The sequence below is a fragment of the Bombina bombina genome, chromosome 2 (assembly GCF_027579735.1).
Source record: "Bombina bombina isolate aBomBom1 chromosome 2, aBomBom1.pri, whole genome shotgun sequence".
Lineage (NCBI taxonomy): Eukaryota > Metazoa > Chordata > Amphibia > Anura > Bombinatoridae > Bombina > Bombina bombina.
Window position 1 is genome coordinate 330,661,369 of NC_069500.1, and position 23,319 is coordinate 330,684,687.

The window sequence follows — 23,319 nt, forward strand, 5'->3', positions numbered from 1 at the left end:
CAGGGTATTGTGGTATTTCCTTATTTGGACGATATCTTGGTACTTGCTCAGTCTTCACATTTAGCAGAATCTCATACGAATCGACTTGTGTTGTTTCTTCTAGATCATGGTTGGAGGATCAATTTACCGAAAAGTTCATTGTTTCCTCAGCCAAGGGTAACCTTTTTAGGTTTCCAGATAGATTCAGTGTCCATGACTCTGTCTCTGACAGACAAGAGACGTCTAAAATTGATCTCAGCTTGTTGAAACCTTCAATCACAATCATTCCCTTCGGTAGCCTTATGCATGGAAATTCTAGGTCTTATGACTGCTGCATCGGACGCGATCCCCTTTGCTCGTTTTCACATGCGACCACTTCAGCTCTGTATGCTGAACCAGTGGTGCAGGGATTACACAAAGATATCTCAATTAATATCTTTAAAACCGATTGTACGACACTCTCTGACGTGGTGGACAGATCACCATCGTTTAGTTCAGGGGGCTTCTTTTGTTCTTCCGACCTGGTCTGTAATTTCAACAGATGCAAGTCTGACAGGTTGGGGAGCTGTTTGGGGGTCTCTGACAGCACAAGGGGTTTGGGAATCTCAGGAGGTGAGATTACCAATCAATATTTTGGAACTCCGTGCAATTTTCAGAGCTCTTCAGTCATGGCCTCTTCTAAAGAGAGAATCGTTCATTTGTTTTCAGACAGACAATGTCACAACTGTGGCATACATCAATCATCAAGGAGGGACTCGCAGTCCTCTGGCTATGAAAGAAGTACCTCGAATACTGGTATGGGCGGAATCCAGCTCCTGTCTAGTTTCTGCGGTTCATATCCCAGGTATAGACAATTGGGAAGCGGATTATCTCAGTCGCCAAACGTTACATCCGGGCGAATGGTCTCTTCACCCAGAGGTATTTCTTCAGATTGTTCAAATGTGGGGACTTCCAGAAATAGATCTGATGGCTTCTCATCTAAACAAGAAACTTCCCAGGTATCTGTCCAGATCCAGGGATCCTCAGGCGGAAGCAGTGGGTGCATTGTCACTTCCTTGGAAGTATCATCCTGCCTATCTCTTTCCGCCTCTAGTTCTTCTTCCAAGAGTAATCTCCAAGATTCTGAAGGAATGCTCGTTTGTTCTGCTGGTGGCTCCAGCATGGCCTCACAGGTTTTGGTATGCGGATCTTGTCCGGATGGCCTCTTGCCAACCGTGGACTCTTCCGTTAAGACCAGACCTTCTGTCACAAGGTCCTTTTTTCCATCAGGATCTCAAATCCTTAAATTTAATTATGGAGATTGTACGCTTGATTCTTAGTCAAAGAGGTTTCTCTGACTCTCGTAAATCTGTATCTAGAAAGATATATTATAGAGTCTGGAAGACTTACATTTCTTGGTGTCTTTCTCATCATTTTTCCTGGCATTCTTTTAGAATTCCGAGAATTTTACAGTTTCTTCAGGATGGTTTGGATAAAGGTTTGTCTGCAAGTTCCTTGAAAGGACAAATCTCTGCTCTTTCTGTTCTTTTTCACAGAAAGATTGCTAATCTTCCTGATATTCATTGTTTTGTACAAGCTTTGGTTCGTATAAAACCTGTCATTAAGTCAATCTCTCCTCCTTGGAGTTTGAATTTGGTTCTGGGGGCTCTTCAAGCTCCTCCGTTTGAACCTATGCATTCATTGGACATTAAATTACTTTCTTGGAAAGTTTTGTTTCTTTTGGCCATCTCTTCTGCTAGAAGAGTTTCTGAATTATCTGCTCTTTCTTGTGAGTCTCCTTTTCTGATTTTTCATCAGGATAAGGCGGTGTTGCGAACTTCTTTTAAATTTTTACCTAAGGTTGTGAATTCTAACAACATTAGTAGAGAAATTGTGGTTCCTTCATTGTGTCCTAATCCTAAGAATTCTAAGGAAAGATCATTGCATTCTTTGGATGTAGTTAGAGTTTTGAAATATTATGTTGAAGCTACTAAGAATTTCCAAAAGACTTCTAGTCTATTTGTTATCTTTTCCGGTTCTAGGAAAGGTCAGAAGGCCTCTGCCATTTCTTTGGCATCTTGGTTCAAATCTTTAATTCATCATGCTTATGTCGAGTCGGGTAAAACTCCGCCTCAAAGGATTACAGCTCATTCTACTAGGTCAGTTTCTACTTCCTGGGCATTTAGGAATGAAGCTTCGGTTGATCAGATTTGCAAAGCAGCAACTTGGTTTTCTTTGCATACTTTTACTAAATTCTACCATTTTGATGTGTTTTCTTCTTCTGAAGCAGTTTTTGGTAGAAAAGTACTTCAGGCAGCTTTTTCAGTTTGATTCTTCTGCTTATAATTTCAGTTTTTTTCATTATAAGATTTAAACTTTATTTTGGGTGTGGATTATTTTCAGCGGAATTGGCTGTCTTTATTTTATCCCTCCCTCTCTAGTGACTCTTGCGTGGAAGATCCACATCTTGGGTAGTCATTATCCCATACGTCACTAGCTCATGGACTCTTGCTAATTACATGAAAGAAAACATAATTTATGTAAGAACTTACCTGATAAATTCATTTCTTTCATATTAGCAAGAGTCGATGAGGCCCACCCTTTTTGTGGTGGTTATGATTTTTTTGTATAAAGCACAATTATTCCAATTCCTTATTTTTTATGCTTTCGCACTTTTTTCTTATCACCCCACTTCTTGGCTATGCGTTAAACTGATTTGTGGGTATGGTGAGGGGTGTATTTATAGGCATTTTGAGGTTTGGGAAACTTTGCCCCTCCTGGTAGGAATGTATATCCCATACGTCACTAGCTCATGGACTCTTGCTAATATGAAAGAAATGAATTTATCAGGTAAGCTAAAGAGGTCAAAATCATTCATTTGTATTTTGTATATTTCCTTTAAATAATAGATGCATGATCCTATAAGTATGCCTTTATACTAAATAAAGATAAAAATATCTCCATTTTAACTGAAACCAGGGCAGGTTTAGAGAAATCAATTTTAAAGGGAGAGTAAAGTCAAAAGTAAACTTTAAAGGAACATGAAACCCAAATTTTTTTTTTTTTCATGATTTAGGTAGAACATTCAATTTTAAACTTTCCAGTTTATTTTTATTATCAAATTTGCTTCATTCTATTGGTATAATTTGCTGAAAGAGCAGCAATGCACTACTGGTTTCTAACTGAACACAAGGGTGAGCCAATGACAATCGGTATATATTTGCAGCCATCAATCAGCAGCTAGAACCTAGGTTCTTTGCTGCTCCTGAGATTTCCTAGAAAAAAAACTTTCAGCAATGGATAACAAGAGAAGGAAGTAAATTAAATAATAGAAGTAAATTGAAAAGTTGTTTAAAATGTTATGCTCTGTCTAAATCATGAATGTCTAATTATCACTTTAATGTCCCTTTAATGATTCAAATTGAACATACAATTTTAAACACCACTCATTACAATTTACTTCTATTATCTAAGTTGCTTAATTCACTTCCTATCATTTGTTGAAAAGCATACCTGGGTAGGTTAAGGAGAAGCAATGGACTACTGGGATTTAGCTGAAGATTGGTGGATGCACATATATGCCTCTTGTTATTGGCTCACCCAACATGCTCAGCTAGCTCCCAGTGGAACATTGCTGTTCCCCTCCTATAGCATCTCATGTAGAGATATACAATACTATAGAGATGTCTAACACCCGCCAAAACCTAGTAAATAAAAATTTAACACAATGTAGAGGTTCCCTTACACAACAGCCCCCTCCCCAGTTCCTTATATTCAGATATATATTATCATAGAGAGGTTCCCTCTGTCTCACACACACACACTGACCCCTTCCCACTACCTTATATACAGATATATAACATTATAGAGAGGTTCCATCTGTCTCTCACACACACTGACCTCTCCCAGTTCCTTATATACAGATATATAATATTATAGAGGTTCCCTCTGTCTCACACACACACTGACCCCTCCCCAGTACCTTATATACAGATAAATAATATTATAGAGAGGTTCTCTCTGTCTCACACACAGTAACTTATATACAGATATATAATATTATAGAGAGGTTCCCTCTGTCTCACACACACACTGACCCCTCCCCAGTACCTTATATACAGATAAATAATATTATAGAGAGGTTCTCTCTGTCTCACACACAGTATCTTATATACAGATATATAATATTATAGAGAGGTTCCCTCTGTCTCACACACACACTGACCCCTCCCCAGTACCTTATATACAGATATATAATATTATAGAGAGGTTCTCTCTGTCTCACACACAGTATCTTATATACAGATATATAATATTATAGAGAGGTTCCCTCTGTCTCACACACACACTGACCCCTCCCCAGTACCTTATATACAGATATATAATATTATAGAGAGGTTCTCTCTGTCTCACACACAGTATCTTATATACAGATATATAATATTATAGAGAGGTTCCCTCTGTCTCACACACACACTGACCCCTCCTCAGTACCTTATATACATATATATTATATTATAAAGAGGTTCCCTCTGTTCTTATGCACACACTGACCCCTCCCAAGTACCTTTTGACAGATATATCATATTATAAAGAGGTTCCCTCTGTTACACACACAGCCCCCTCCCCAGTTCCTTATATACAGAAATATATTATAGAGGTTCCCTTTGTCACACACACACACACACACACACAGCCCCCTCCCCAGATCCTTACATACAGATATATAATGTAGAGGTCCCCTCTGTCACACACACAGCCATTTTCACAAATCCTTATATACATATATACTGTATATATTATAAAGCTTTCCTCTGTCACACACACAGTTCCCCTCCCCAGTTCCTTATATATATATATATATATATATATATATATATATATATATATATATATATATATATATATATATATATATATATATTGTAGAGGTTCCCTCTGTCACACACACACAGACCCTTCCCCAGATCCTTATATACAGATTTATATTATAGAGGCTCCCTTTGTCTCACACACAGACCACTCCCCAGTTCCTTATATACAGATTTATATTATAGAGGTTCCCTCTCTCATAAACACAGACCCCTCTCCATTTCCTTATATATAGATTTATATTATAGAGGTTTCCTCTGTCACACACACACACAGACCCCTCCCCAGATCCTTATATACAGATATTAATTATAGAGGTTCCCTCTGTCACACACACACACAGACCCCTCCCCAGATCCTTATATACAGATATTAATTATAGAGGTTCCCTCTGTCACACACACACAGACCCCTCCCCAGCTCCTGATATATCCATCTATGATCTATCACCTTCTGCCATTAATAGAAAACATAGTTGGTTCATTACCACTTTAGTTAACTATATTATGTTAATTATAAAACTTATCCTACTTAGATTTGTTTTTAAATGCTGAAAAAGTTAAGAGATGAAGTAACAATTTTAGTTAGAAAAAAAACAAAAAAGCAAGGAATATTTCCACTTATAGGAGCTTTTTTTTTTTCACCAAGACTAAAATAATATAATTAAAAGGTTGCCATGCAGCATGCATGCTACATATTTTCACAAGGAGAGTATGAACTTACACATCAAATACACTTTTTGCCATCTGGCCCTGGCCCCCCCCTTCGGCAGCAGCCGGCTCCTTCACCACCCACACTATCTATTACCGGTCCACCTTCCAATATCAAATATAACACTGCTTGCTTGCAAGTTGCAATGCCATCTGGCCCCCCTCCAGCAGCTGCCGGCTCCTTCACCAGCCACTAGTATTATCTATTACCGGTCAGACTCCAGGATCAAATACACAGTCACTGGCTGCTTGCTTGCAAGTTGCAATGCCATCTAGCCCGCCCCTGGCCCCCCTCCGGCAGCAGCCGACCCGGCTCCTTCACAATCACTTACCGGTCCGTAACCTGTCTTTGTGGCCTCAGTCCTCCTTAGCAGCTCGGCTCCTTCACTGTCTGAAAATCACGTGGGGCCACGTCTGTCTGCTGCAGCTGCCGCCTAAGCCTCTGATATGCACTTAAAATTGTGTGCGCAGGCGTGTGGAGGCGGAGCTGAGCAGCGGCAGCCAGACAGAGCCAGGGCAGCTGGGCAGGCATTAATAATATGTGGACCGGATTCCGGATACACACCGGCCGGTCCACATATTGCAGGGTAGGCTTACTTGTTACACCGGTCCGGCTCCTCCACGCTGCTCCCCTCCAGTCTTTCTTTCCTACCTACTTGTGTCACCGTGTAACGTTAATTAAGGCTAACTGGCTCCTGCTTGAGCTAAGTAAGCTCCTTCACATAACAAGGCACAAGTCACGTCTCTTCCACGGTCCACCATCGCACCCTAACCCCCCCCCCCTCGCAAAAAAAAAAAATCATGGCAAAAAATATTTATATTAATAAAAAAAAAAAAATAATAGGAAAAAAAAAATGCAGCATCAGTATTATGCATAGGGCCCCTTTAAGAAGCCGGGCCCTCGGGCCAGGGCCGATTTGCCCGACTTGTCAGTCCGCCCCTGGTTGCTGGTGTGATTTCTATATTGTCAGCACCTGTTAATTGAAACAGGTGAGTTTAATTACAAGTTGCAGGAGCATCACAAACTTGGAATGTAATTATTTCTTACAATTTTGAGAAGGTGCCAATAATTTTGTCCAGTCCATTTTTGGAGTTTTGTGTGGAATGTGTCAGAATTGTTTGTTTTTTTCTCCACTTTTTTGTGTCATACCAATACAAACAAAAGTAATAAACACAAGAAAGTCTAAACATTTGTAATTGCAACAATTTTCTGGGCGAAGTGGAGCATTATCTGACATAAATCCAGGGGTACCTATATTTTTGGCCATGACTGTATATGCACACGCACATTCAAACAGTACCTTGTCATATACTATATCCCTTAAAAACATTTTTTAAACATTTATTTAAATAATAAACATATTTTACATTTAATATGTATACTTTTATTGTGGCCCTAACATTTTACTTCAGTTTTTAAGTCACGCATCACATAACTTTCAACTTGTAATATGAGCGATGTTTAACGTGGTTGCAATATCCATAGAATTTATATGGCATGCTAAAGACAAGTCAGCTGCTCTAAGCATTCTCTAGTTATATTAGGTTTTACCATTGACTTGTAATGCCAGATTTCGAGCTAATCTTATTGCGGTCCTGCGATATTGATAGCGCACCATGCAGCGCTCCACTTGTAATCTAGGCCTTTTGGTTTAATGCCCCTTCATAAAAGCTGCATGTATATTTTTCCCCTTGTTATTATGGTACTTTATAAAAAGTAACCCTGCATCACTCTCGTGTTCCTTTATGAATATTTGATTGATAAAAACTCTCCAGAAATCTGTCTGTTACTTTCATTTACATTTCTCTCTGTCCATATTTGACATGTATTGTGAAAAAAATAACCTGTAAAGAAATGTAAGGAATAATTTGCTTTTGCACAACATATGACCTTGGTAACATCAAATATTTGTTTAAGTTATAGCTCATTAAAATTAACAGATATTTATTGTGGCAATGTCACTGTGAGATTGAAGAGAATATCATATGCAAATACTTTAATGCTTTCATTGATGAACAATTTCCATGTTATTAATTTTTTATTAAACTGGTAATTTGGTGAGTAAGAAGAGCATTGTGCTCTAAGATAGTTATATGGGCATATATTTTAATATAAAAATTTAGAAATATTTATGTATTTTTATTCACTTGAAAGGTACATTAGAAAAAAAATGTATTACCCAAATTAAAAAAAAAAAATGATTTTGCGCGAGAGAGATGCCACATTCACAACCATTTTGCTATAAAAAGTGCCATATCCTACTAATAATATAAAGCTAATCTTCCTGTACCTTGTTATATCCCATGTTTAAAATTTGATTAGTTAATTAATTAACTAACAGCTAGATTACGAATTTTGCGTTATGAGTGAAAAAGCAGCGTTATGGGTTATATAATGCTGTTTTTTCATTACCGCTGCTATTACGAGTCTTGTCAAAAAAGCTGTACTGCACACTTTTTTCGCCATAACGCAAATTAACTTACGCAATTTGCGTAAAGTCTTTTTTCAATGGGACTTCCATAGCGCCAATATTTTTCTGGGAGGCAAAAAAGTGGGCAGTACAGCCTATACCTCAAGATTCGTAACGCAATCTAAAGTCAGTAGTTATGAGTTTTACGCTACAAAGCTGTAGCATAAAACTCATAACTAAAGTGTTAAAAAGTACACTAACACCCATAAACTACCTATTAACCCCTAAACCGAGGCCCTCCCGCATCGCAAACACTCAAATAAAATTATTGACCCCTAATCTGCTGCTCCCGACATCGCTGCCACTATAATAAACATATTAACCCCTAAACCACCTCACAAACACTAGTTAAATATTATTAACCCCTAATCTGCTGTCCCTAACATCGCCGCAACCTACATTACAGTTATTAACCCCAATCTGCTGCACCAACATCGCCGCCGCTATACTAAAGCTAACCCTAACCCTAACACCCATTAACTTAAATATAATTAAAATAAATCTAAATAAAAATTACTATCATTGCCTAAATAAATCCTATTTAAAACTAAATACTTACCTGTAAAATAAACCCTAAGCTAGCTACAATATAACTAATAGTTACATTGTAGCTATCTTAGGTTTTATTTTTATTTTACAGGCAGGTTTAACTAGGTAGAATAGTTACAAAATAGTTATTAACTATTTACTAACTACTTAGCTAAAATAAATACAAATTTACCTGTAAAATAAAACCTAACCTGTCTTACACTAACACCTAACCTTACACTACAATTAAATGAATTACATAAATTAAATACAATTAACTAAATTACAAAAAAAACTTACATATAAAGAAAAAAAGAAATTATCAGATATTTAAACTAATTACACCTAATCTAATAGCCCTATCAAAAAAAAAAATCCACCCCAAAATAAAAAAAAACCCTAGCCTAAACTAAACTACCAATAGCCCTTAAAAGAGCATTTTGCGGGGCATTGCCCCAAAGAAATCAGCTCCTTTACCTTTTAAAAAAATATAAACCCCCCAACAGTAAAACCCACCACCCACACACAACCAATCCCCCAAATAAAATCCTTACTAAAAAAACCTAAGCTCCCCATTGCCCTGAAAAGGGCATTTGGATGGGCATTGCCCTTAAAAGGGCATTTAGCTCTTTTTCAGTGCCCAAACCCTAACCTAAATATAAAACCCACCCAATAAACCCTTAAAAAAACCTAACACTAACCCCCAAAGATCCACTTACAGTTTTGAAGACCAGACATCCATCCTCAACAAAGCCGGGAGAAGTCTTCATCCAAGCGGCAAGAAGTCCTCTTCTATCTTCATCCATCCAGCACGGAGCGGGTCCATCTTCAAGACATCTGGCGTGGAGGTTCCTTTAAGTGACGTCATCCAAGATGGTTTCCCTTGAATTCCGATTGGCTGATAGAATTCTATCAGCCAATCGGAATTAAAGGTGAAAAAATCATATTGGCTGATGCAATCAGCCAATAGGATTGAGCTCACATTCTATTGGCTGATTGGAATAGCCAATAGAATGCAAGCTCAATCCTATTGGCTGATTGGATCAGCCAATAGGATTAAAGCTCAATCCTATTGGCTGATTGCATCAGCCAATATGATTTTTTCAACTTTAATTCCGATTGGCTGATAGAATGCTATCAGCCAATCAGAATTCAAGGGATGCCATCTTGGATGACATCACTTAAAGGAACCTTCATTCTGAAAGAAGACTTCGATTGAAGATGGACCCGCTCCACGCCGGATGGATGAAGGTAGAAGATGCCGTCTGGATGAAGACTTCTGCCCGTCTGGAGGACCACTTCTGCCGGCTTGGATGAAGACTTCTCCCGGCTTGGTTGAGGACTTCTTGCCGCTTGGATAAAGACTTCTCCTGGCTTCGTTGAGGATGGATGTCCGGTCTTCAAAACTGTAAGTGAATCTTCGGGGGTTAGTGTTAGGTTTTTTCAAGGGTTTATTGGGTGGGTTTTATTTTTAGATTAGGGTTTGGGCACTTGAAAAAGAGCTAAATGCCCTTTTAAGGGCAATGCCCATCTAAATGCCCTTTTCAAGGCAATGCCCATCCAAATGCCCTTTTCAGGGCAATGGGAAGCTTAGGTTTTTTTAGTTAGGATTTTATTTGGGGGGTTGGTTCTGTGGGTGGTGGGTTTTACTGTTGGGGGTTATTTGTATTTTTTTTAAAAGATAAAAGAGCTGATATCTTTGGGGCAATGCCCTGCAAAGGGCCCTTTTAAGGGCTACTGGTAGTTTTGTTTAGGCTAGGTTTTTTTTTATTTTGGGGTGGCTTTTTTATTTTGATAGGGCTATTAGATTAGATGTAATTAGTTTAAATATCTGATCATTTCTTTTTTTATTTTATGTAATTTAGTGTTTGTTTTTGTAATTTAGTTAATTGTATTTAATTTATGTAATTTATTTAATTATAGTGTAAGGTTTGGTGTTAGTGTAAGACAGATTAGGTTTTATTTTAGCTAGGTAGCTAGTAAATAGTTAATAATTATTTAGTAACTATTCTACCTAGTTAAAATAAATACAAACTTGCCTGCAAAATAAAAATTAATCCTAAACTAGATACAAAGTAAATATTAGTTATATTGTAGCTAGCTTATGGTTTATTTTATAGGTAAGTATTTAGTTTTAAATAGGAATTATTTAGGTAATGATAGTAGGTTTTATTTAGATTTCTTTTAATTATATTTAAGTTAGGGGGTTAATAAATTTAGTATAGTGGCGGCGACGTTGGGGGCGGCAGATTAGGGGTTAATAAATGTAGGTAGGCGGCGGCGATCTTAGGGATGCGGCAGATAAAGGGTTAATAATATTTAACTAGTGTTTGTGATGCGAGAGTGCGGCGGTTTAGGGGTTAATATGTTTATTATAGTGGCGGCGATGTCCGGAGCGGCAGATTAGGGGTTAATAAGTATAATATAGGTGTCAGCGATGTCGGGGGCGGCAGATTAGGGGTTAATAAGTGTAAGATTAGGGGTGTTTAGACTCAGGGTTCATGTTAGGGTGTTAGGTGTAAACATAAATTTTGTTTCCCCATAGGAATCAATGGGGCTGCGTTACTGAGCTTTACGCTGCTTTTTTGCAGGAGTTAGACTTTTTCTCAGCTGGCTCTCCCCATTGATGCCTATGGGGAAATTGTGCATGAGCACGTAAAACCAGCTCACCGCAGCTTTCAGCAGCGCTGGTATTGGAGTGCGGTATGGAGCTCAATTTTGCTCTACGCTCACTTCTTGCCTGTTAACGCCGGGTTTTTATAAACCTGTAATACAAGCATGGTAGGGAAGTGAGCGGTGACAATAACGTGCAAGTTAGCACCGCACCCCTCATAACGCAAAATTCGTAATCTAGCCGTAGGTAATCAATTGGAGCCGTATTTAACATTGCAGGCATACTCCACTAAAAGTAAGCTTTTTGTGAGCGTTCAATAGCACTTGTATTACAAGTGTATAATATCCAGAACATATCTATAATATCTCCATGGACAAACATTGGCAGTACAATAGGTCATATTGAAGAGCTTAGTGACTTCAAACAAGGCACTTTCATAGAATGACACTTTTGCCACAAGTCAGTTTATGAAATGTCAGCCCCACTAGATCTGCCCCAGTCAATTGTAAGTGCTATTATTGTGATGTGACATTGCCTATCATTTGTTGCATCGCTCACTACAGAGTTCCAAACTGCCTCTGTTTCAAAAACACCATTGACACTACTGCGTTTAAGTTCTACTTCCCTATTCCTGGCCACTAGTTGGCATCATGTAGAGGTATTCCTTAAATGGGAGTGACAGTGGCTAAAGTATACTTGGAAACAACAGGGGCCAGAGATGCAAGAGTCAAGGGAAGAGCGCTCCATTAACTAATCTGTTTAATCAGTCACTATTAACAGGAGCTGTTCCAGATGATTGAAAAATAGAAAATGTAGTACCTTTTCATAAAAATGGCAGTAGGAAAGCATCTGGTAACTACAGTTTGTTTAACTTCAGTAGTAGGTAAATTAACGGAAAGTCTCTTAAAAGAAAGAATTATGACTTACATAAAGACAAACAATTTTAGAGGACTAAAATCATCATGGTTTTACTTCAGGGAGATCATGTCAGACTAATCGAATTGACTTCTTTGATTACGTAACACAAGTGTTAGACCATGGTGGAGCAGTTGATGTAGCATATCTAGATTTTAGCAAGCATTTGACACTGTCTCACACAACAAACTAATTCACCAAACTGTATCTCCTTGGTCTAGACACAAAAATTGAGAACTGCATAGTAAAAAAGAATGTCTTAGTAAATGGATTACATTCAGCAGAGGGGTCTGTTACTAGTGGTGTTCCTCAGGGTTCAGTGCTGGGGCCTGTTTTGTTTAACATATTTATCAGAGATATTAGCAAAGGGCTACAGGGGAAAGTATGGCTGTTCGCAGATTAAATTTTTTCTTGTAATAGAGTAGAGTGTTCTAGGAGGGGTAGACATACAACAATCGGAGGATTTGACAAATTACTGTAATCTAAAGTTTAACACAGCAAAGTGTAAAATTATGCATTTAGGGAAGAAAAACCCACACATTAATTACAGACTCAATGACACTTTACTGACTGTTATAAAAGAGGAACGGGCCTTGGGGATTTTAATTTCAGATTATTTAAAATTTAGTAAACAATGTAGTACTGCAGTGAGCAAGGCCAGCGGAATGCTTGGATGTATTGGAAGAGGTATTTGCAAAATAAATAGTAAAGTTATTTTGCCACTTTACAGATCATTAGTTAGGCCTCATCTTAAGTATTGTGTGCAGTTCTGGAAGCATTTGGGCCTATTTATTAATGTGCGAGCGGACATGATCCGATATTACAGATCTGCTGCACATCGATAAATACAGACAGCATACACTTTTGGCATTTATCATTGCACCAGCAGTTCTGGTGAACTGCTGGTGCAATGCTGCCCCCTGTAGATTCGCGGACAATTGGCCACTAGCAGGGGATGTCAATCAATCAGATCATATTCGATGGGGTTGTTTTCTGTCCGCTGCCTCAGAGCAGGTGGACAGGTTATGGAGCAGCGGTCTTTAGAGCTTGATAAATATGCCCCCATATCTTCAGAAGGATATAAACAAACTTGAATCTGTGCAAAGGAGGGCTACCAAAATGGTACATGGTCTAAAAAATAAAACATACCAGGATAGGCTCAATGACCTAAATATGTATAGCTTATAGGTAGACATGTGCATGGCGAAAAAATTTGGTTCGGTTCATTTCAATTCGGATTTTTTCAAATTTCGGTTCGGATTGATTCGAATTCAGAAAAATTCGAATCACTTCGGTTCGGATTCATTTCGGATTTATTCGGATTTTAATAAATTCGGCTGGATTCAATTCGATTGGGTTCGGTTCGGAAATTCGGAATTTCAGTAAGGGTTAGGTGGGATGTGCTGTGTATTAGACTAGTATTATGTACTGTATATTAGGTGTAACCCATAGCAGAGTGATATAACCTAATATACTGTACAATACTAATGTAATCCATGGCCATCCGAATCTACTGAATAAATCCGAATAAATCCGAACTAATTCGGATTTATTCAATAGATTCGGCACTATTTTAATTCGGAAATTCGAATCGATCCGAATCCCGAATTTAACGAATTCGGCCGAATTTCCGAATTGATCCGAAACAAATCGCACATTTCTACTAGGAGAGAAGGGAAAGAGGTGATATGATAGCAACTTTAAAGTATATTAAAGGACTTAGTAAAACTGAGCCAGTGAGTATTTTACATAAAAAGGGGTCATGATCTCAAGCTGAAAGGTAGTATATTCAGGAGTAATTTGAGGGGGGCTTTAACAATGCCTTGGACAAGCATAAGGCTATTCTATGAACTAGATGAGTTTATAATTTTAAGAAATATCAGAAAGACTTGCTGGGCCTATGAAACAGCATCCAATGGTAAATTTACTAAACACAGAAACTATAGGTCACTTAGAGTTTACAGCAACAAACAGCCAATAACACTCTAGTGTGTGTAAGTCCATACAGACAGGACAACGTCTCTCACACAGTGAAAAAGCCAGGACCATGAAGTGCATTCTCCCTTCCTTTTAATTTGGAACAGACTGATCACAAGGAAGGGTGAATGCACTTTACGAAACCAGCTTTTTTTACTGTGAGAGAGATGTTGTCCTGTCTGCATGGACTTCCAAACACTAGAGTGTTTTTGTTGCTGTAAACCCTTAGTGACATATAGTCTTGTTTATGTTCTTAATTAACTTACTATTGTATGCTGTATCTGGGAGATTTTATATAAATCGCTTATACCAGAGCTATTGAGGCCCTGTATCACATGAATAGAACGGCTCAATAAAGACTCTCAGGACTTTTTGGCATTGCTATTATTTCTTTGGTCTGTCTGTAAGACATTTTTTTATGCTTTATTGACACAATTTTATTTTTTGATTTAAATTTCTGTCATAAAAAAGAGAACTATTTAACTTTTTTTTTAATATATCAAAATTATGATACATATATGCGTGCAGATACATTTTCCGTCTTACCCAATGGGTTACAGGTGGGGACGGGTGGTACGTTAATTACAAGTACAACATAGTAATGGAACATTGCTGACTAAACAGTGAACAACAAGTTATGTAAACAGTGCCAAACAGTGTGGTACTTTTGTTGTGCAAATAGCTTAGATACCTCATTTTACGGCCAAACTTTATATAGATAGACTTAGTCTAATGAAGAATGTCCTGTGATGCAGGTCAATAAGTAATGAAATTATTAGCATAGAGTACAAAAGCCAACTTAGCCTCAATCACGCTAGGCGCCTCTAGGGATATGCCGGACTCTATACAATTTAGGGTCATACAAAAGAGCATCAGGGAGCCAGTTGGGTCTTCACGTGCCCGGTCACACTCCCATCAGTTCAGACATCAGCAGTGGATAGGCGGAGAGAGAGGGTAGAAGGAAAGCACAGGAGAGCGAGAAAGGTACGCTAGTAGGGAGGCGGAAAGGGATGTAGGTGTAGAATAGAAGAGAGGGGCTGGGAATGGATTAACTTGCCAAATATTATTAGTGTATTATAGTTACTAGTCAGACACATTACATGTATTAGCATCTAATGGAAACTTAATTGTTCCAATGAAGATTGCTGATGGTGGAGCCAAAGATCCCATATCCTCCAGTAGGAGTCAGGTTTATTTAGGTGTAGAAAGAAACCTCTTTCCATAACGGCGAATGTCTCCAAGATTTTTTTAACAGTGGCGATGCTCGGGGGTTCTGGTCGTCGCCAGGATCTGGCTATCGAAACCTTAGTTGCCACAAAGATGAATATGGCTAATTGTTTCATGGGTTTAGGCATTTTTGTGGGAAACATGTGAAGGAGAGCGATTTTGGGGTCTTTCAAGAGGTGTACTCCAGCAGAGTCGCATAGCCTGTCCACAATTTCTCCAGCACAGGGGGGAGTGGGAAGGGAACATTTGCGCCAATCGCAATGGAGTGTAGTGCCATCTGAGTGAGCTCTTAACTTGTAGCTCAACTGAATTGGCACAGTGTAGCGTGGTCTTGGTAAGTGAGAGGGCACCCATCCAAATTTTCTCAGAGATGGTGCATTTTAAGTTTTGGGCCCAAGCTTTCATTTGCCACACATCTCCAGAACTGACTTCTCTCATGATTAGGTTATAATATACAGAAAGGGGATGATTTAAATTGAGGCCCGCCTGCCAACTCTTCTCCCAATCAGAGCACTGTCTTAAGTTTGAGGTTGGAAATCCCCAACTAATGAGAAATTTATGTAATCGGATGTTTTCGAATTGGAACCAGGATGGTAAAAAATCTCGACTGCCTGGGATCGGGTCAGCTAGTTGTAAAGTGTTCTGCGAGTATAGGTCCGCAACACACGATATATTCCACCTCCTCCATTGTGAAGTATGAAAGTTCGGTAGACCCTGTATAAGCCCAGGGACCAAGTGTATAGGAGACGGGTGGGGAGCTATCTCGGTGTAATATCTAATGGACTTCCAAATGTCCAAGTTCTGCCTAATGATGGAGTTTTGGATATTAAGGTGGTTGACTTGGTAATCCGGGAGCCATGGTAGGTCTTCAAGGAGAAGTCCTGGAGGAGGGGAAAATTGCTCTAGTTTCTTCCAACCCTGGGGACTATTTGTGGAACCCCAAAAAGAGATATGCGTTAGGCGGGCCGCTTCATAATAAGTAAATATATTGGGAAGGGTTATTCCTCCTAGATGGAAAGGTTTTTGTAAAGTTTTCTTGGTGACCCTAGGTTTTTTCCCCTGCCACACATATTTCATGATTAGGACATTGAGTTTCTCTAGATACTCCCTGTGAAGGTTCACTGGTAAACATTTAAAGTAATAGAAAATCTTAGGGAGGACCAACATCTTGACCGATGCCACTCGTCCCAGCCACGACACCTCACGGAAGTTCCAGGAGTCCAATGAGCTCCTGATCTCTCACAGGAGTCTATCATAATTCTTCTCCCTTACTCTGTCTAAGTCTGGACCAACTGGACACCTAGATGGGTGAGAGTCTCAGACGCCCAGGTAAATGGATAAACCTCACGCAGGGTGTCCAGTTCAAATTGTGGAATATGTATAGGTAAAGCTTCTGTTTTGGAAAAATTAATCTTATAATAGCTCAGCAAGCCAAATTGAGTGATAAGATCGAATATGGCGGGGAGTGAGCCCAATGGATACGTCAGAAAAAGGGTAATATCATCCGCGAATAGTGCAATTTTTTCTCCTCCTCCTCTTTCCTCTGATTCCCCAGAGCGACTCAGGGGAACGCCTTGAATTAAAGGCAATTGCCTAATAGCTTGGGTGAGAGGTTCAATTGCCAAAGCAAAAATGATAGGGGACAGCGGGCAGCCATTAGATATGGGAAAGACTGGTGAGCAAAACATAGCCCTTTAACCCTAGCAAACGGAGAGCTGTACAGGGCTTGGATAGCTGTGATGATTTCATTAGGGAATCCAAACTGCAGTAAGACCTCCCAGAGATATTCCCATCGGACCCTGTTGAAAGCTTTCTCAGCATCGAGGGACAGGGCCAGCATGGGTACCCTCCGCCAGTTAGACTCTGAGAAGATATTCAGGATCTTCCTCGTATTGTCTGGGCCTTCTCTGCCCCATGTGAATCCCACCTGATCTAGATTGAGTAAATTGGGGGTAAGGAGAAGTAACCTATTAGCCCAAATTTTGGAATATAATTTTACGTCTATATTTATGAGTGAAATAGGGGTGGTAGCTTCCACACTGGGAAGGGTCAGTACTGTGGCCTCCAGTAACTCTTTTCTAAAAGCTCCACTATCTCTAGCTTCTGAGAACGCATTAAGAAGAAGTGGTGTGAGGCTGGTTTGGAAAGTTTTGTAAAACATGGCCGGGAACCCATCCGGTCCGGGGGCTTTGCCATTTTTAAGCTGGTTGATCGCTCCCTTTAACTCTATTGCGGACTTTGTCCTCAGGCAATACTGGAAGGCCCAAATTGATCAGAAAGCTTTTAATTTTGGTTTGGAGAAGAGGATCTTCAGGTTCCTTTGTGTGGAGATTATATAATTTGGAGTAATAGGACGAGAAGGCCTCACCAATGTCTTTAGGCAAGGTGATCTGGTGGCCCTTCCAATCTATAGACATAATATGTGAACTCGAGCACCTCCCCCAAAGCTTACGTGCTAAGAGGGTAGAAGCTTTATTCCCCTGATAATATAGGAGTTGTTTGAATCTACCTACCGACTCCTGTACCTGGCTAAGTTCCCGCTCTTTAAGTTGATTACGGATAGTTTCTATCTCTAGGGAAACCTCAGGAGTGGGATTTGCTTTATTTAGTGTTTCCTTAGTTCGAAGTTTAGCCGCCAGAAGGCCCATTGGAGAACCCTTCTCCTTTGTGAAGCAGGCCTGCTTATGTATACATACACCTCTAATGTAAGCCTTCAAGGTTGCCCATATAGTCTGCTGAGACGTGGGAGAGTCACAATTAAAAGTTAAGTATTCTTGGATAGAGTTTTGGATTAGGGGTATAAATTCCGGATCAGACCAGAGGCGGTCTGGAAGTCTCCAACTCGGGCGGGATGAAGTACCCACTTTCTAGAGAAAGTATGAGAGTGTCATGATCTGACCATGAACATGGTTTGATTGTAGTCTCTCTGGTTTTATTAAGGGTCCGTGAAGAAATAATCTAATCTTGAGTATGACCGATGGGGCTTAGAGAAAAATGTGTAATCTCTAGCCGTAGGGTGGGATGCTCTCCAAACATCATACAGATTATATTCTGATATGATTTCCCTAAACGTTTTGGTTGTGGAGATTGAATAAGAGTCTAAGACCTTCCCTGCACTCATTTTTTTATCAAGGAGTGGGTCCCAAATCATGTTAAAATCACCTCCCAAAAGGAGGGTCCCTGATTTAAGTTTGTCAATACTCCGTAGTAGGGATTTCAGGAAGTTAGGTTGGTTGTGATTCGGAGTGATTCGGGTTTTTATATTAACAAGTAAACAGCTGTCCATCTAATTTACAAATTAAGACAAGGAACCTGCCTTCCGGATCTGTTTCTAGAAAAATGTTTTTAAAACTAACCTGTCTATGAATGAAGATAGCCACCCCTCTCAACTTATCTGAGTGGGATGCTGAAACCAATTGGGTATAGTTCGAAGACTTAAACATTGGCGGCGAGGCAGAAAGTTAATGGGTTTCTTGCGCAAAAATAATTTTAATTCTATTTGAGTGCATAAAGTTATTCAAGAGGCTGCGTTTGGTAGGGGAGTTAAGGCCTTTACAATTTAGTGAAGCAAAGGTTAAGGTATTCGAATTTGGCTCCATGGTGGGAGGGATGGGGGGGGGTCAAAATGTAGAGGAAAGCAAGGTAGAAGAAGAAGGAACAAGGTAGAGAAAATGGGATGATATAAGATCTCTCTCCATCTACCTGAAGGGCCTCACGTCGAGTCTATACCTGAGATGTCCGATGGGTGGATATTCTGGTAGTTTGGAAGTAGGTCATAATCCCAGGAGGGGCAGGAACAGGTTAAGTATCTGAATAAGACAGGTGTTAGAAGCAACACAGGTTATAGAAGAAAACTTATATCAAACTAAGTCTATACTACAAAAGAGACACAATTAGCGGCACTATACACCGCTTAACAAGGAGCCAATACACCCACTAATAGTAGGTTGATTCCTTGAGCTCATCGAGATGAGCAGTATAAATTGGGGGGGGAGAGAGTACAGAACGTACCTTTAGAGTGTATACCACACAGTGACCACTCAGATGGGGCATTTTGAGGGCCACAAGGGGGGAGCTAGGAGTGAAACAAAAATAGAGCCGAATGACAACATATTAAATAGTCTCAACTACAGTAATAACAGTGACATCCTAAATAAGAGATCTGTTACGGTGATTAGATTCCACGTCATTTCAGGAAGATTTCTGATCAAATATTGGAACCCTGTGCCACTTTAAAAGATAATGTGGTAAACTGGGCTAATGCTCAGGATTCCATCAGAAGACCTAAGTGACCTGGGGATCTAAGGCCACAAGAGAAATATTCAACATTTAATTTAGTAAAACAAACCAACTTTTGTCCACATTAAAACCATGAACATATAATTCAACACAAAGAGCTACGAAAAGTAACTATATAATGGCATTATGGGTTACATTCTCTAAAGTCTGTCATCTTATCTTCTTTAACTACCATGGGAGGGCATTACTCTGGGAGTCTGTGAAGTTACTTTAGTCCGGCAGAGGATTAGAGAAGGACAGGTTGAGCTGTTCAAAGATATGTCTGACTGAGCAGGGTGTCCCTCAATTCAAGAATGAATGCACTAGTCTGTATGAAAAAGAGGGTGAATGCAGGATAATAGCTTAGTCGGGATAGATAAGGGAGAGTAAGTATAAGAAGGTTATGGGGTATGGGAAGGTGTATGAATATTATATATAGACCCACGTGAGTATTCCCTCCTAACTAGTGAGATGTGGGGGTCAGACTTGGGTATGGTCTAGTATATCCTAAGCAAATACCCCTGACAAACTTATTTACAGTTATCATTTATGGAAAAAGTATAGGGGGTAAACATAAGTGATAAGTCAACAGTAAAACTAAGCATAATTAACAAATTTTCTAAACAACAGTAAGAGAGCATTGAAAGATACTACCTCTCAGGAATCAAGGATCTCCGATCAGGTGTCCTTTTCCATAGGTTTGGACCCAGGAATGTCTGAGTGGGCCCTTGGAACCTGGATGTCTGTTGATCCTTGTGGATTAGGTATCCACTCTGGAGCGGATATTTGAAGATTATTAGAATGTTCTGACTCATCTGGATGGGTGGCTAACCTCCGAAGGTCCCACTTTTTTAGAAGGTCCATGCCATCATTTATATTGGTAACTGTAAATAGAGTTCCATTCTTGTTGACAATAAGTTTAGTAGGATATCCCCAACGGTATTTCACATTGTGTTGGCGTAAAACTTGTGTGAACTGTAGGGTGAACTGGGAGAGGTCTGGAAAGACCGAAATGGTCTGGAATATTTCAGGCATGGATGGCTTATTAGCAAGTTCTCTTAGTATCTTTTATTTGTATGTGAAAAAGTGAATTCTGGCTAAGACATCTCTTGGTTTATCTGCAGACAAATTCCTGGGTCTAGGAACTAGGTGGACCCTATCCAGGAGGAAACTTTGGGTATCCAGGTCAGTGAGGAACTGGGTGCAGAATTCACCAATACATTTATCCAGTTCTGTTGGAGCAATCTCTTCTGAAACCCCTCCGAACCTTAAATTATTCCTTTTAGATCTGTCCTCAAGGTCAGAGAATTTCAGTTCTAGATCTGAGATCTGGGTGACCAGATTTTGTGAGTAAGATAGAATGTGTTCTTGATCTACTGCCAAATCCTCCTGTTTCCTCTCCAATGCCTCCGTTCTTTCACCTATTGCGGCTATATATCTGCACAATTCAGCTGCTGATCCTTTAATCACCTTGGTCAGGGAATCTTGGAGGTTATTCATCTTTTGAGATAAGGTGTCTATGATGTTAGCTGCCATAGTATCCGTTATTAGGTTTTCCTCAGTTGTCCTGATGGTACTGTCAGTTTCCAGATCTTCCATATATGTGCTCCCCTCAGGAGGGGAATCACTTGTATCTCTAGAAGAATTTCTAAAGTGATCTACTACTGTCCTTCTAGGTGGTCCTGTGGGCCTAGATTTTTTCCTGTTAGACTGGGACATATCAAGGTAAAAACCACCAGAACTGACCGTGCCCCTGATTTTAGAAGATCCGGTGACTCTCTTCAAGTTTGAGAAGTTGAGACCAGCTGCTTCACTACCCCCAATAGCCCATTAACCCCACTAGGCCATTGCTCAGCACATCTTGCTCAGGGGAGAAAGTCTTGTGTTTTTTGGATAAAAGGTAGCCTCACCCTGGGGGGAGTGTCTCCTATTGACGAAGTAGGAGAGGGAACATGGATATCACCCACCGAGAGGGCCTCGGTGGGAAATGGAGGGGGAGAGGCAGCTATGAGCTAATGTTGGAGAGTCTGCGGGTGGCCCTGTGGGCCTAAAAGGGCTGAGTGACCATGTATGAGGAAGTTATAAGCTATTGGAGCTCCTCTCAATTTATGTCACAGCCGCAACAGTTCCAGTGTTTCTTACTACTGTAAATATTGACTTTGTCTCGTATGAGCTTTATTTTTATTATTATTAAATTCCCCTTTACCCTGCCTCAGATTTCCTGTATGTGTGGTTCTGCAGCACTCATGTGAGGCTTCGTACTCCTGCTGTTGCTGGGGCCAGTATAGGTGGCAGTTCATATACTGCAGACTCTAACAGGCCCCTGGCCTATGTGAGGATGGTAGAAGACCCTGCTGAGTGATGGAATAGACCACAAAAGTCACAATATACAATGGCCTATACTTGGGTCATGCTGCAGGGTCCCCAGGCTTACTCAGTTATTGGGCTAGTAGCCAAGATAATGTGAAAAGAAAGATGCAGGCCATGTGGTACAGAGGGTGTTAAACAGTTAGTAGTGTGACCAGGCCGGGATGCAAACTCAGTTTCCTCTATGTGAGCATTGTAGTCTTAAGCCAGGCATGTGTATACCAAGGGTTGTGTCTGAGAAAACAACTTTAGTGCTTACCCTCTTCCAGGTTGCAAGTTCTCTGCTTTTTCTTGATCTGATCAGAGGCCTCCCCAGCAGCAAAGGACAGTAAATCTTTTCGTGCAGCCAGCTCCTGTACAAGCCGCTGTCTCTGTCCTCCAGCCGGTTCAGAAATACCCTGCAGATCAACTCCGGAGCGAAGCCCCGACCCTCCGGAGTTCTAGGAGGTTGACTTCTGAGGAGCAGTTACGAGCGGGTAAACTTTGTGCCTCTAAAGCAGCTCAGGAGTAGATTCTGCACCGCGTGCGTCACTCTGGTGTCTTCTGCACCTTGTAAGCCTGTGTCAAGGGTTGGACCACGGGGAGGTAACCTCCGAGCAGCCTGTTGCGGTCCGGTCAAATGATTGTGGAGAGGGGATACTGGCCTATACATCGACAGGCCTCTCACAACTAACACGCGACACGTAAGTAGGGCAAAGGGCCTTCTGGTTTCAAAGGCAATATGGCGGATTTTCATGCCTTAACCTCGATATCGGACCCACTTCAGTCAGTGCCAGTGATTTCTCAGGGTCGGAGCCTCTCAGGGTTATCCCCCTCTATAGCGGGTTCAGTGTCTGTGTAGGGTTAGGGTCTCTCTCAGAGCTATAGCCCCCAGCTCGAGTTACCATCCCATGCACGGTCCTCTTTCCCAGCCTCAGTACCGATGTAGTTAGGCTGTCTAGAAGTATAGTCCATAAACAAAAGTTCAGTATTAGCCTGTATAGGTTAGGGGCACTTGACCTGTTATTGATCAGCACCTTAGGTCTTAAATATTCACTGAGAAGGTTTGGAAAAAAGGCTTTTTTATGTTCAACAAGAGAGAGCTCTCCTCTAGCACGTCTATTCTCCTTGGCGGTTATCTCCGCCCCCCCCCCCCCCACTATTTTACTTTTTAACAATTGTTTGTAAAAAAAAAAAAAATCTTTTTCCTACAGCTTTTTATTTTGATTCTGAATTGAATTTTTTTTTTAATATTTGTTTACAGCTGGTCTGTGCTATAAAAACCTGACTGGCTGAAAAAGTACGAGTCCCACAATTCTATTCTACATCTTTGTATAGACTACAAAAATAATATTATTGCCAGTAGACATTAAGGACTAGATTACAAGTGGAGCGTTATTTATCGATCCCACTCACAAGTTAA

General features: G+C 40.1%; 1 protein-coding gene across 1 annotated transcript in view; it reads left to right on the plus strand.

The window, feature by feature from the left end:
* KSR2 (kinase suppressor of ras 2) overlaps positions 1 to 23,319 on the plus strand; it is a 1,182,068-nt gene that overhangs the window by 466,034 nt on the left and 692,715 nt on the right. The gene's annotated exons all lie outside the window — the stretch shown is intronic.